At 26.8% G+C, this 15,522-nt stretch overlaps 1 protein-coding gene across 2 annotated transcripts in view; it reads right to left on the reverse strand.

The window, feature by feature from the left end:
* Positions 1–15,522, reverse strand: part of LOC107455118 (complexin-like) — a 210,748-nt gene that overhangs the window by 109,263 nt on the left and 85,963 nt on the right. Inside the window, exon 1 of one of the 2 annotated variants that reach the window (XM_043041064.2) lies at positions 14,087–14,224. The exons of the other annotated variant lie outside the window; for it this stretch is intronic. The gene's annotated coding sequence lies outside the window, so the exon portion shown is untranslated. Of the gene's footprint in view, positions 1–14,086; positions 14,225–15,522 lie in introns of those variants that run through there. 2 annotated transcript variants of the gene reach the window in all.

The raw sequence follows: 15,522 nt of genomic DNA on the forward strand, positions 1-15,522 counted from the left end.
TAAATATTGAAAAAATTAGATCACAAACGCTTTTATTCTTAGAAATGTAGTTTCTCTGCATACTTAAAACTTGCGCCATTTCCATAACGATCTTAGTGGTCGCGGGTTAGAATCGGGCAAAACATTATCTAACAAACATAAATAACAGTCATGATTTCACAATAGTTGTAAAAAAAAAGGAAATTATTCACTAAAAATCAATATTTCATGTAATGACATGCTTTTGAAAAACAGCTTTTTAAAAGATCCTCTTAAAAAATATTTTATAACCGGCGTTTTACAGCTGACCCAATAATGAGTTCAAGACTACCATTGTTCAACTACGCAGCCTTGTAACTTTGAACCCAACCTAGAAGATATTGATTTGAATTAAGAAACCTCCCATGGCTATCCAGACGGCAAGGTGATTCTAACTAATGAACCTTTAACCACTTAGAGTATTTCTTGTCAAAATTGTGGTCGGTGCGAGCCCGAGGCAGAAGCCGAGAGGACTAAGTTGTCAATCACATGACCAGATGATGGGGTATATATATGATATATATATGTATATATATACATATATATAATTTCATTTCCTAGTGACATTATTGAAATTTTAAATAACTAAAATGTCTGGAAAAATGAGCACTTACATCATATTTACTACTTTAATCTCAAATATTTAATCACAAAGCTAAGGAACTAGTAAAACTAGGAGACTATTACTTAGAATTGGGAAAAAAAATTTTAGAATCATTCTACCAAANATATATACACACAATGAAATATAATGTGTAATGTGTATGTATGTGATCTGTATTGTACTGACTAGGTCTATAATTAAGCCGAGAGGACTAAGTTGTCAATCACATGACCAGATGATGGGGATGGGGATCGAATATCAGTGTAGACACCACAATATCTCCTCCATTTCTTCAACACAAGAAGAGATTCCACTGTTCTGTACTCATTATGTACATGGAACAAAGATTAACACGAATAAAATAAAAAAAAATTACTACGAAGCACTTTTGTAGATCTTCTAAATTATTCTGTGTTTATGTTCTATATAAAAATATTTTTATGTGTCTTTTTTATTTTAGTTTAATTTAAAATTTTTATACGTATGTAAATTGCTTGTACAATACAGTTTTTTTTTACTGATTTCATATCAAAGCAAGCTGGATATCATGGGGGATTTTCAGGATTTGTCAGTGTTGCAGAAACAATTTAATTTAAGATGATTGTTACAAGTATCTAAAAAATAAATAATGATAATTTATAACTGAGCGCATTTCAAAGCAATATTTACTCCAAAATTTTTATTTATTTTAGATTTGAAAAACAAACAAATTTTAATTGGAAAATTGAAAATTAAAATAATGCATGATGTAATCTATAATTAGAATTTTTACCTCCAAACTAACTCATCATCATAGTAAACAGTTTACAGGAGTAAAATGAAAAATGTAAAAATACAAAACTTTCGTGAAAGCATTCTTTAATTAATTTTTCTCTTATGAACCAAATAAATTGTTCTGTAGCAGAAAAGCTAGGGAGTAGAAAATTTTGTTTTATATTTATATAACGATTGTTTTCCTTCTGATCTACCGAAAAAATCACGAAAATCTTTAAAAATAATCCAGCAATAAAATAATAATCAATGTTTATTTCATGCATTAGAGATAACAAATTTTCAATTTATTAAGAAAGACTATTCTTTTCTATTGAGAACATAATAATTTAAATTAAATTTCGAAAAATAGCCATCGCATCATTTTAGTAACTTTTAAAAATATTTTAAACCTTTCTATTCTCGGAAGAAAAGAAAATATTTTCTTTTATTGTAAAACAAAATGCTTATTTAACATTTATTCCATATTAATATAATATTATGTTTTCATTTACTGACTTATTTTTAAAATAAATAGAATCTGTTGGGATTGTATACTTTGATTCAGAAAAAAAAAATTTCTATTTCTTTTGAGATTATATTTCAAATAGAATATATTGCTCCGATATTTATTAGGTTTGAATATATCTATATACATATTGGGAAAGAAGAAATTAAATTATTTAGAAAATTTAGTTTGGAAGGAAACGTAAATATTAATCTCAATTGTATTCTATATTTCAATCTTTTAAAATAACTTTTAAATTTAAGTAATTCAAATTGAATTTTGAAAGCGATTGCTCGGGGAAAACACAATTCTAGAAAAATTATCGTACCGCATCGTGATGACATTCCTGGTGAAAAAATATATATAATTTAGGTATTAAGAACCAAAGTATACGGCATTTAAACTGTTCATTTCATATTTTTTTCGTTCATATTTTAACGATTTTAAAGAAATTCATGTTCTCAAAATTATTTTATTTTATTACCGTCTTTAAACAACCGACCCGATTCTGAGTTTACGACTATCAATGTTCAACTCCATTGCCTTGCAATTTTAAACCCAACCCAAAAGACAAGGGGTTTCTTGGATCAAGCATCGGTATGACCTAATTCATGCTTGATTCAAGAAGTTGGAGGAATTTTTTGATAGAACTAAGCCTCATTTGTGTTACATGGAGCAACAAACCACGTTGCTGCTATTAAACACACGTTACAAACCAAGAAAATCACTCACCGTTAACCAGACTACGATTCTAGCCCATGATCCGCCTACCATGAATTTACTTCATCCTTGTGGTCGATGAGAGCGGGGGGGCAGATTCGAACCTGGGATACCTCATTGGCAGTCGAACGCTCAATCCTCTGAGCCACCGCGGCCCTTTAAAATTATATTATATTATATTTTATAACCATCGTTGAACAGCTGAACCAACTTTTTTGTGTTTACAACTATTAATCAAAGCTTACACCCGTCCCGCCCCCGTCAGGGAGCATCCGGAGAATTTACAATTATTAATGTTCAACTCCGTAGCTTTGCAATTTTGAATCAAACCCAGAAGACAAGGGAACTCTTGGACTAACTATTGGGACAAATTTGCCTTCGTGGAGGAATTTTTAATGGAACTAACCTGCATTTGCATTACATAGGGAAGAAAACCACGAAAACCTCCGGAAGTTAGCCTAACGGCAAAGGGACTCTAACTCATGATCCATCTACCATTGAGGATATTTTACGTCAACACTGTTTTCGGTTCAAAGCGGAAGCGGAATTAGTATTGACCAGCCGTTGCTGGGATTCGCACCCGGTTCACCTTATTGAAAGGTGAACACTCCATCCCTTGAGCCTTTTTTAAGGGTATGAATTTCGTTAAAAGCATCAGGCTTAATGCTGCATAGAAATTGCGCAGTTGTTTAGACAATACAATATTAAATAGAAGGCGCATGAATAATCTTTCACTCTCAAAAGTAAGACTCTCTCTTTTGATGATTTAGCCATTCTTGAGCCGTATTTCTTCAATTTTAAGAATCATTTCGTCACGAAATCATGCGATTTGTGTCGAAGTGCGAACTTTTAAATGTATTTCAAAAATGATTATTAAATGTATTACGGAACATCATCTCAGTGCATAGTGGGAGATTTTTAACAACAATAACGAAACAAGAATGAAGACTAGAAGCATGAAACTAGAATGACGAAATGTTACTGTACTCCTGACGAAATTCGTTTCCTCGAAAGAGTGAGGATACTTATTTCGTCACTTAGACAAAATGTTCGCTCAGTATGTATGCCAAATGCATGCCAAGAAGCGCTTTCGTCAAAAATGAAGAAATTTCGTGAAATTTGAGTATCTATTTTTTACAGTGATCTGTCAGAATCTGGAAAACCTAATTCTCGTGCGACAATACTACTCATTGCAACGTAGTTTAAAGTTGTGTTACACTTTTTAAAATCAGATAAAAATAATGGTAATAAAGAATGTAGAGATATGATACACGAGTTAGGAAGCAGTATAATGAAAAGTCACGAGATATCTTAACGAAATATTTCTTTGAAATAACAGAATATAGATCAATTGACAGTTTTGCTTCTAAAAGTTTGATGACTAAAGAATGTGTGCTTAAAAATTCGGATGTTATACTCGTATATTTTATGTAACTAAAAAACTAAAAAACAACCAAGAATGTTCTTTATGAGCTTGCACAATTACTTTCCAAAAGTTTTATATGAGTTTTCCTATAGAATCGGTTTTAAAACAGGCGCCTACAATCTCCTCTGTTCTATTACGACACTTAGCGTTTCTCTAGTGGGAAATATTTGTTATCGTTATTATTATTACTACGATCAGGAATAGTAAAATAGTTTATAACTCTGTTTCTTCTTGGATTCAATTTTTTTCTTTATACCTGCAATCTTTTTTATAATAAAAAATTCATTTAAAGAAAATTTCGAATCATGAATTATTATTTAAGATTTATAATTCTAAATTGTGCTCTAAGACAAATTAAGAAAGACGAAAAATTTTTTTGTTCGTCTTGTTTCTATATTCTGCAATTTTGGACACTACAAAAATGATGAATTTAGTTTCTGTTTTATCATGTTTCGTACAAATAATTAAAAATGAAAAAATGAAAAAGAAATACCTTAACTTTTGATCTAATGATTAGACTATCATGTACTTAGACGCTAACTTAGCAGTACGAGGGTTTGATTTTAGATATGGCAATTTATGTTAGTTGCCGATATTTGAAGTTACGAAATTAGACAGAAAAATGTAATTTCTCGGATAAAAATACATTTTTTTCGACGGTTTTGGATTTCTGAATCTCAAAATATGAGAATAGTGCGCAAAATATGGTCCCTATAGTTTACTCAGGGACTGGTTGAAAGTTTCCCCCTTTCATTGTTAAAGTACAATGTAAAAAATTCTGGATCAAATTACGGTAAAATCACTGAAACTCGAGTGCATCATTTGTAAAATTTATTTTATCATGAAATCCATTTTTACCGTAAAATCTAATACCGTAATTTTTATTGTGATATTTATTTAATTACAGTGATTCAGTGATAATTAACATAATGATGCATCAGAATTTTTGTTCCATAAAACTTTACTGTAAAAATAGATTTTACGATAAAAAGTACTCCTGAGTGTCGGTACTTTTTACTGTAATTTGATTTGGAATTTTTTACGGTTTAACCTTTTGCTTATTTTGACGAATTTGCATGCAGCTATAAAACTCATTTATCTAAAAATAATTCAACGTAAATAATAAGTTTCTATAATTATTGTTCCTCATATTTACAATATTTATCATAATGATCTGTTTGTATTTTGAGGTAACCGAATTTTTAGATAATTTTAAAATATGTAATTTTAAATGACAAAACTTAAAATTTGATGAATTCGTTCGACTAGTTCTTAAGAAATGAAAGTTTTAAATTCAACTTTTTTTTAAAATATATTTCCAGTTTTAAAACCTTTGCATTTGCTACCTAGTTTGAAAAAAAATTATATGTCAATATTAATTTCAGTTATAGTTGCTAATTTAATCTCTATGAGCTTTTCGTAGTTACCATTGCTAAAATTCACAAGTAAAAGAAAAAATTACTCAAGTCACTTTAACAAATTGTTCGGAAATTAATTAAATCATTAAATAAATTATTTTATTTAAACCAAAGATTTTAAATATTTATTTTTTACTTGGACATAAACCTTTATCTTTTATAGAAAGAGAAATAGTATAAGCATTAGCTTTCGATCCAGTCATAATAATGAGAAGTTTCAAATGCTTTTCAAGAAAAAACTTAAACCTTAACTGCCTTAAAAACAGAGATTTAATGCAAATTTTGTCTCATGCTTATACATTTCTACAAAAATAAATAACGAAGAAATATTCTCCTTAAAAGACTTATTTTGCTGAAAAATGGATCACTTTATTCTACGGTTTTGAATATTTTTCACCGCAAATACATGCATTTATGGATGACGCATCAAAAATACAATACTTGCTTTGTTGCTTGTCTTATGTAAATTGAGATAGGTACAGTAAGTCAAAGTTTTTCAAATATATACTATTTCTTGTTAACTTCATCCTATCTTATAAGCAAATATTTTTCATTCGAGACTTCAGGAAGTAATATTTATTTATTTATTTTCACATTTTTAAAATGGTAAACTTTTTTTAAGAAACAAAATTAGCATACAGCAAAACGAATTTCAAATGTTTATTACATTTTTCCAAATTTTGATTCACAAAAAATCCCCAAGTGGCTCTTGTAAAATAATGCACTTAAAAACTTTAGTGACTATTGTCATGCTTTCAATATTTAACCAGATACCTTTTTTTCGTTGGATTTGGTTTTCAGACCTTTAAAATATTAACCGCATTCTAGAAAAATTTAACCAATAGTTTAATCAGGAGAGCAGCTCAAAGTTTGAACTGCTTAATGTTTAATTTTTTTTTCTGCGTATGTACTCGTAACATATTTCTAGAGTTATTACACACAATTATGAAATTCTTTTGTCAAAATTTAATTTCAGGTAAACATAATTTGTAATAATTATTTATTACTTTATTTAATATTTGTAGAAAATTATTTGTATTGTGTGAAATACAATTGCTTACAAATATTTTTTTTCCATATGGTAATGGTTTACTGAAACTTCTGGTTTCCAAAATTATAGTTCTTATTACCTTATAATTAGAAAAACAAAAATAAAAAGTAAGTTAAACCAAATAAATTGCTTTTTAGGAAGTGTTCTAACGTAATAGGATAAATTTACGATGATTTAAATCATTTTTCCAATAATCCACCAATAATCATCTTTGCTAAAGCTCTTCGATAAAAAAGCTCTTTTTGGTGTTCCCATAGACCCAGAAACATGGTAAATTTTACCATATTCTTGTAGTTTTGACCATACTTTTTCTCTCAGTGGAGATAAAATAAGGCCGACGGGTTCTAGAGAAAGAGAACTATCTCGAAAAGCAAAGTATTATAAGGAATGTGGCATTCAGATATCAATTCATGGAATATGATGCGGACTACATTAGAAACTACAGTGGAAACATATTAAATAATGATTTACTCATATAATTGTGTTTAGTATTTACGTTTAAACGTTGTTGCTAGAATACATCAGTCTGTAACAGAAGCTAGTAATCGTGTGCCATATGCCAATGTTCGATTTCTAGTAAATGAAACTATGGATTAGGTTGTGTAATGAAAAAAAGAACATTCGTAAATGAAATGTAAACTAAGATTTGATATATATTAAATTTCTGGCATATTTTTAAACATATTTTTGACTTTTTGCTCCATAAAAACAAGTTTTCTATTTAATAAATATGTGGCAGCATGATCTTTTTCCACGAAACAGCAATTTAATGTAAATAAAACGTATATGTGATGATTTTATGCCTTTCAGAAATGTAAATATAAGGTTTTTATTGTTGCAGAAATGTGAAACGTTTCAAGAAGTAAATCAAAATATATCTTCGACTTTAGTTAGTTTACCGCTTTTGTACTTCATTAATGTTTTAAATTAAATATATAAATTATACATTTTCTGGTATTATATTTGATATTTGAGAATAATTGTAAATTGAGAAAATGCCATGATGAATAAAATTCATGCATTTTATATTATTTAAAAATACCTCAAATATAAATATTAAGTAAAGTATTATATTAAGTCAAGTAAATATTAAGTAAAATATTATATCAAGTTTGATATCAAATGCAAATATTAAGCATAAAATATTATATATTTAAATACAAGTATTAAGCCGGCAGCAAAGTTTTCTTCTTTAAAGAAATATGTTAAAAAAGAGAAGCTTATTCAAAGTTACATTTTCTAAGATAAGATGCTTTTAAGACAGGATAAAAGAAATATAATAAAAGCATAAATGTTAATAATAAAATATCACATCATGTTTTGGGAAAGTATGCTAAGTATTTGACATTTTTAACAAACTAGAAAAATATTATTCTCCAAAGAAAAAAAAACATATCACTACCTAATGCGGTATAAGAATTAAAAAAAGTAGGAATGTTTTATCTTATTTATTATTCTTAATCTGCTATGACAAATAAAAATGACAGCGAATCTTTCTAAAAATAAAAGTGCGTTCTTCATGATAAGAAAGAATTTCTCATTCTTTAAAGACTAATAAACTAGTTTACTTACTAAATTATAATTTTTTCATTTTCCAATTTAGTTGTTTTGAGACTACAAAATATTGTTAAAAATGTGTTGATGGACCGTATCAATTTCATTAAAATAATGTTTTCATTAGTAAAGGTTATGTTCATGTATTACTTTATGAAAACAATTTATCCACTAAGGAAATTTCTTTTATCCATTTTAATACTTTATAGCTATTCTACATGTAGAAAAATATTCTGGAAAAACAGTACTGCTTAAAAAAAGACATTTTCGGTAAAAAAAAAATCATAATACTGGTTAATAAGCAAAAATATAGAAAACCATTCATTTGGTGATTTTTCCTTTCATATGATAATGGTTTACAAGAAATTCTACTTTTTAAAATTACAGTTATTTTTGCCACACATTTAGTAAAAAATACAGAACTGAAATGTAAACTTAACCGAATAAATGGTTTTTATTCCATACCTTAAGTTATCAGAACAAACTTATCATATTTTACCTCATTTAAAATTTTTATTACATATTATGAAACTATATTAGTAGCTAATTTTGCAGTTTCCTTTAAGTACTTCGACAAAAATTGCCGAGCTTTTTGGTGTAGAACCAGAAACAAGTAAATTTTACAGTATTCTGGAATTTTTTACAACACTTTTTTTTCAGTGTACACTGTAAAAAGTTCCCAATTTACGATAAAATTATCATTACTGATCAATTTACGGTAAAATTATCATTATAATCAAATTACCGGTAAAATTTGATGTACCGCGATTTTTACAGTAATAATTTCCGTAAAATCACAGAATCACTCTAATTAAATAAATATTACTTTAAAAAATTACGGTATGATATTTTACTGCAAAATAATTTTTTGGATGATGCCCCCTGTACTTTATACCGTAATCGCGTTCTACAGTGTACGTATATTTATCTTAAATATTCAGACATATAAAGTAAAATTTTGAGCTTTACTTCCATTAATTTGATTTCGAAAATGAATTGAAAATTACACAGCAGTTGGCTTAAAAGATAGATTTTCACTTAGTTTAGCAAATATATCTACATTTTCAGTATTTGCAAGTATGCTACATTTTCAGCAAGTATATCGACATTCATAACTGAAGAATATTCTCCTACGCAGATATGCTAAAAGTCTAAAAAAAAATAAATCTATAAAGTCGCACATTTCATGAACAAGAGGAATATGTTTTTGCAAAGCTCTTCATTTCTTAACTATGCGAATTATATAACGTTTTTGCTTATAATTGGATAATTATCGTTATTAGACATAAGTTCTCTGCAGAAGTGTTTTTATAAATAATATTTTGAAAAAAGAGAAAGAAAGGGAAAAAATTCTAACAATCATTATTAAGATATTTTTGATAATATTATTTGTTGATACATTTGTTTTGAGGTTTGAATACTTTTAGAAAAGATATCAAAAGTTAAATTATTTAGTTTTGATTGTTCAGATTGTTATTACAGTCTTCACAGTAAAATATATCCCAACTATGATTAAGAAACATTTTAAACTTCTAAACTTTGATAATTATTTTCATATGCCTTACAAAGAATTTTAACGTATTTTTTTAATTAAACACAGTATTTTTTTAGCAAATAAACCATTTTCGCATAGATATCATCTTAAATTTTAAATTTATTTTGCAAGTTTAATTTTTTTAATATTAAATAACAAATTGCACAAAATAATCGAAAATAAATCTTTAGTTAAAAAGTTAATAATTTCTTATTACACAGAGGAAAAAAAGTATAGTCAAGTCTACCTAGAAATAGCAAAATTTACCTTGTTTCTGGCTCTATGGGAACACCAAAAAGCTCGGTAGTTTTTATAGAAGCGCTTTACTAATATTTTAAATTTTGTAATTTTGTTTTTTAATTTTATCCTGATACTTGAGAGCATGGTATAAAAACCTTTTATATGGTAAAATATAATTTTTAATTTCGTATTATTTGCTCAATATGTGGTAATAAAAACTATAGTTTTCAAAACAAGAATTTCCGGCAAATTACTAGCTGAATGCTTTAAATGTTTTACTTTTATTAACCAGATTTTTTTAAAATTAGAAAAATAATTATTCTACAGTACGAAAATTTTGAAAAAATTTATTTTGACATTTATATTCCGGGAAGCATTGGGGTCAAAATAGAACGATTGAGTCGCCATAGTCCGGACAGGTTCCCAAAAGAAGGGAAGTAAGACATGGAATGAAATTCAAAATAAATTTTCTCGAACAGGAATTATGAGTTATATTTTGTTAGGTAGAAGAGAAACGAAATTTAAGTTTTCTTTTTATGTCGCATATAATTATATTTCTAAATTTTTTTCATTAAAAAAATTCGATGGCAACTCAGTTTTCCTTCGTCTGAACTATTTTATCTATTTGAAATACATTTTCAATCATTATGAGTCTTTTTGGAAACGTAAGTAAAATGTGCATAACTGTTTTATATTATAATTTTATTTAGTTTATGCTTAAATTACATTACTAATTACTATTAAACCTTGATGAGCAAAATAGAACTGAAATGTAGACAAGTTGATGAGGAAAAATATGTTTGGTTTGAAAGTAAAATTTGATCTTTTAGGTCAAAAATGAAAATTTGATTGAAAAAATTTCTGTAACCAAAGCAAAGTGCACGTGAAAGTTTCGCTCATAATTGCATAAAGTTAAAAATAATTTATAAACGAAGAAATGAACGTTATATCATTTTTTCATAAATAATGTATGAGTACGAATGAAATAAGCAGTGTTAAAGAAATTATTTAAGACAGTGTTTGCGCAATTTGTTTTGAAAATAGCCTAAATTAAAATTTTAATTTTATTTTGGTTAACATTCTAAATCTAAAGTAAACTTTAGAATTTTTTCTAAATGAAGGTATATTCGAGCATAAACTCTGCACATTTTTTATGTCACGATAACAGATCAGCAACAAATCGTAATGCAGAGTAATAAAAATAATTTTTTTAGATCAATATTATAATTACCTGGGTTTTGAACTAAAATCTTAAAAAAATTTCAAATATACAATGAAATAGAACTGAATAATAATGCTCAGTTTTGATTTCTTAAAGAAAAATTCCAAGCATTCTTACTTAAAGCATGATAAAAATACTATATTCACATTTAGATCTTACAGTTTAGTTTAAATAGAAGAGTTTAGTTCAAAACTAAGCTAGCAATATGCAAAATCTACTTACAAAGTTTCAAAGAATTTTACAATTAACTTTTTTTGCGATGTGTGTTAGCGTAATGAGATTTTCTTAAAATCAACAATTTTCTGAAAATGCATTTAAGGAATGTATTTGAATACTTGCCATTCGAGAAGAAGTTAAGTAATTTTGCCTATCTATATGATTTAAATCAGATTTAATTAGATGCCTGTATGCGACATCATGTGTGTGTCGAACCTGATTGGCTCCTAAATCGACAAACGTCACGATGACATCACTTGTAGTTATCCAATTACTATTCTGTTTCGTCTGCCAGCAAGCGAAAAAACAACTAAAAATTCTGTTCTCAAAATTGAGGAACAAAAATTAAAGATATTTAAAAAGCTTATGTACAAAAGTGCAAAAACGGCAATACAAAAACTCTAGTCAGATACCTTAATCAGAAAAATTTCTCCAATGTGTTCTGTAAATATTTGAGAACTATAAAACCGTGAACAGTGCTTTAATAAAAAAGAGAAAGGGCAATTTAATTAGAGAACTCATAGCAGAATTCACTATTATGTGGTTCTTTTTTTAAAATTATAATTGATAGAAATGTGTTTGGTATTGTAAAATAATTTTATCATATGGATTCGTTAATTAAAAATGCTTAAAAATTTTTTAGTAGAAATTTTAAGGTTTATTCTTAACATAAAGTGAGCAGGTGTTAACACCCAACTATAAATTTAACTAGAATGGATTAACGAAACAGGCAGGGATAGTATTCTTAAGACCAGTTTTAATGATGTCTCTGCAAAAATGAGAAAAAAAATAATGAAAGTTATCAAAAATGCTAGTTGATGAAACTATTATAATCCCATTGTGAGAAGCGAATTTAATTAATTTATTTTATTTGTTCGCTTGGTTTCGGATCTACCATCGAATTTATTTTAATGTCCTTAAAATAGTTTTTCCAAATATGACGAATTCAATATTTCAGATTCTGCTTGGAATTAGAGTGTATTCAAAAATAATTGAAATACCACTGTATTTTAAGTTGAATATGTCTTGTTAACAAACGTTTCTTGCTGGAGTATTGATTCATTCCAATGCAGTTTTAATGAATGTCGAAAATCAAAAAGAACACGTGAGAATTTTTATTCTCGATAAAGCGAAATCATTATTTTTCAAAGCTCTCCGACCAAAAAGAAAACCTAATTTGCATTTTCCTTTTAAATTTTTTAGTAAAAGGTGTAATAAAAAGCCTGCCGATGAATTTTTTTTCCGTTTATTTATTTCTTTAAATGGGATGCTTTTGTTAAAGAAAAAGTTTTCCTTTTGTATTAATATCCAAGATAAAAATATTTTAAAAAATTTAATGAAGTTTTATTTAGAACAAGATATGATTTTCGATTTTTATGTACTTGATAAATTTTTACCCATTATTTTGGAATTTTTTTACATAAAGAAAAAAAAATTATGTTTTTAAATTAGATCTAATTTGATCAGATTTTAATTCGATGTCTAGCCATCATATTTATCGAAGCTTAAAAAAGTTTCGATCAAGCTATTTTTTAATTCAAATATTTTAATTAGTTTACTTCTATGCAAATTTATACACATAAATGGATCTAATTAGAGCTAATTTGACTCAATTTCCGTTAGACTTGATTTTAATAACACTGAGAGATAATTGCTTAGTTTTACTTTTTCTTTGCACAAAGAAAAAAAAAGCTGGTAAAATAACAGTGCTGTATTGTAATGATATTTCTAGCTAACAAAAATAGCACAATTTTTGTTAATAAAACCAAAATAAACCTTTTTAAACCAGTCATTTTGTAATTTTTCCGTTCATATGCTAACGATTTTCCCGGAAATTCTGGTTTTCAAGATTATAGCTCTTATTAAATTACATGTATATAGCAAAAAATCTAAAACTGAAAATAAATTTAACCTAATAAATGATTTTTATGTCCTGCTCTAAGGTATCATGATAAATTCACGAAAAATTTTACCTGATTCACTAAATTTTAACACATATTATAAAACCATAATTTATCGTTAAATTTACCAAAATCTTCACCAAAGCTCTTCGATATTTTTTTTTGTTATTTATAATGTAATTTTCGCAAAATTTATTATTTTTAGTGTTAATTTTAGAAATTTTATTCTTTATATTGCTATTTTAGCATTTTTCTATTTAATATGTTTTTAATAATTTTATAATTGATTATAATATCACTACAAAATTGATAACATTATAAATTAGTAATATCACAGCAAGTAATATAATTTAACAACATTAATTATACGATTTTGCATTTCTTTAATATAGGTAATGTTAAGTAGAACTTTCACTCATTATTTTAATATCACTAATTCATTTTCAACATTCTAATAGAAGTAATTGTTTAAATATTAACTATTCAGCATAGCCATTTTATATTTGCCATTATCATTATAAGCATTTTTATTGTAAATTTTGTATTAGAATTTTTACGCATTTTCCAAATATAAAAATTTAGCAACTTATTCCTTATTACATTTATAGTTATTTATTATTAATAATGTTACTATTATTAATTTGATTGTTCTTAATATCATTTAATAATAATAAATATTAAGTTTTACCATTCTCTTTGATATACTGTTAAATTTCAATTATTTTAATATCACTAATGTATTTCAGTATACTAATATAAGTAATTGTTTAAACATTACTGACTTATTACATACGTTTTCTATTTGCAATTAGTTATAAGTACATTAGATGTAAAAGCATCTGAATTCTAACACTTTTTTGAAATGAGGCAATTTAACTTACAACTAAAACAGTGAAACAGCTACTGAAACGTAAAACAACTTACCAAAACCTAAGTAGGAAAGAACGGAAGATAGTGACCTTGAAGGAAGACACACCAGTAAAATTAACACCTGTTACATTAGTGACGCACTTTTTGATTACAATTAACACCGCACGCTGACTCTAGGACTCATAAATAGATTCATCCGATCGCGTAAGTATCACATGCCACAAAAATTCACTTTTCATTCATATCTTATCATCTTAGTCAACCTTAAACACGTTTTGACCTATGAAAAAATGACAACAACGCCTTACTTCACTGTTTTGGAAACATTAACATTTTCTTGTGTTTTCAGACAGTTTCCTGTCGATTTCAACAGTGCTTTCTCGAAGTTAAGTGTATTCTGTTTTTGTTTTTTATTTCTTGAAACCTGCTGGTATCGTTCGTAAAGAAGAATCTGTGAGTTGAATATAATTATGTTTATAATTATGAAATCAACTTCAAAGAAACAACGGACACTGAAATAATGATGTCATGTCGTTGTGCAACGGTAAACAAATGACGCTGAATTACTCCAATCTTTTTACAATTTAATTGCTTAGTTCCTTTCTAACACTGGGCAGCTTTTTTTTCTTCCTTTTTTTACATTCATTTAAAAAAATTTCGACTGGTTTAAAATGTTTAAGGAAGGAAAAAATAAATTTTGTTATTTAACTAAAAAAATTTTGTTAAATTTTTTTTTATCCAATTACAAAAAAAATATAATAATAATAAAAAAAAATTAATAGCACATTTAGTTTTGCTTATTGGCTTAAAAGTTTAGTTATTTGGCTTAAAAATTTAGTTGTTTGGCTTAACATTTTAAAAGTGACTTGAATTATATTCCAAAAATGTGTTTAATATTTGAAACACTTTTAGTCTGCTTATCGATAAAAAAGTGTTTTTTTTAAAAATATTTTTTGATTTTCTTCTGTGGCATCGGAAATACAAAAAAAAAAANAAAAAAAAAAAAAAAAAAAAAAAAAAAAAAAAAAAAAAAAAAAAAAAAAAAATCTTTTAAGGCAGCGGTGCCTAATTTTTTTCGGCTACGGAGCCCAGAGTAATCTTCCTTTTTTCGGTGGAATCCTGACTTAATAAATAAAATTAAGATAATTGTTAACGTTTTAACCTGTAGAAGTCTATTTTTAAAATATTTAATCTTTTGCTTATGGCTGGTAGAACACGCGGACCACAGATGATGCTACAACATGGAACACCAAAAGGTTAATTAGAGGAATGAGGATTTTTCATCGTTTTATAATTAATAATTTTAAATTAGGTTTTATGTCCGACAGTTAAATTTATAGTCCTTGTGCTAAATCTAGTCTAGTAATGAATTTACTTTTGGTTTTTATACATGAGCAGAAAATGAATAAAATAAGCCGAATTATGCTTTACTTCGAAAGGAAAATTAAAATAACCTGCTATGAACGTGGATAATGGTTATTAAGGAAATA

This window comes from Parasteatoda tepidariorum, chromosome X2 (genome assembly GCF_043381705.1).
Source record: "Parasteatoda tepidariorum isolate YZ-2023 chromosome X2, CAS_Ptep_4.0, whole genome shotgun sequence".
NCBI lineage: Eukaryota > Metazoa > Arthropoda > Arachnida > Araneae > Theridiidae > Parasteatoda > Parasteatoda tepidariorum.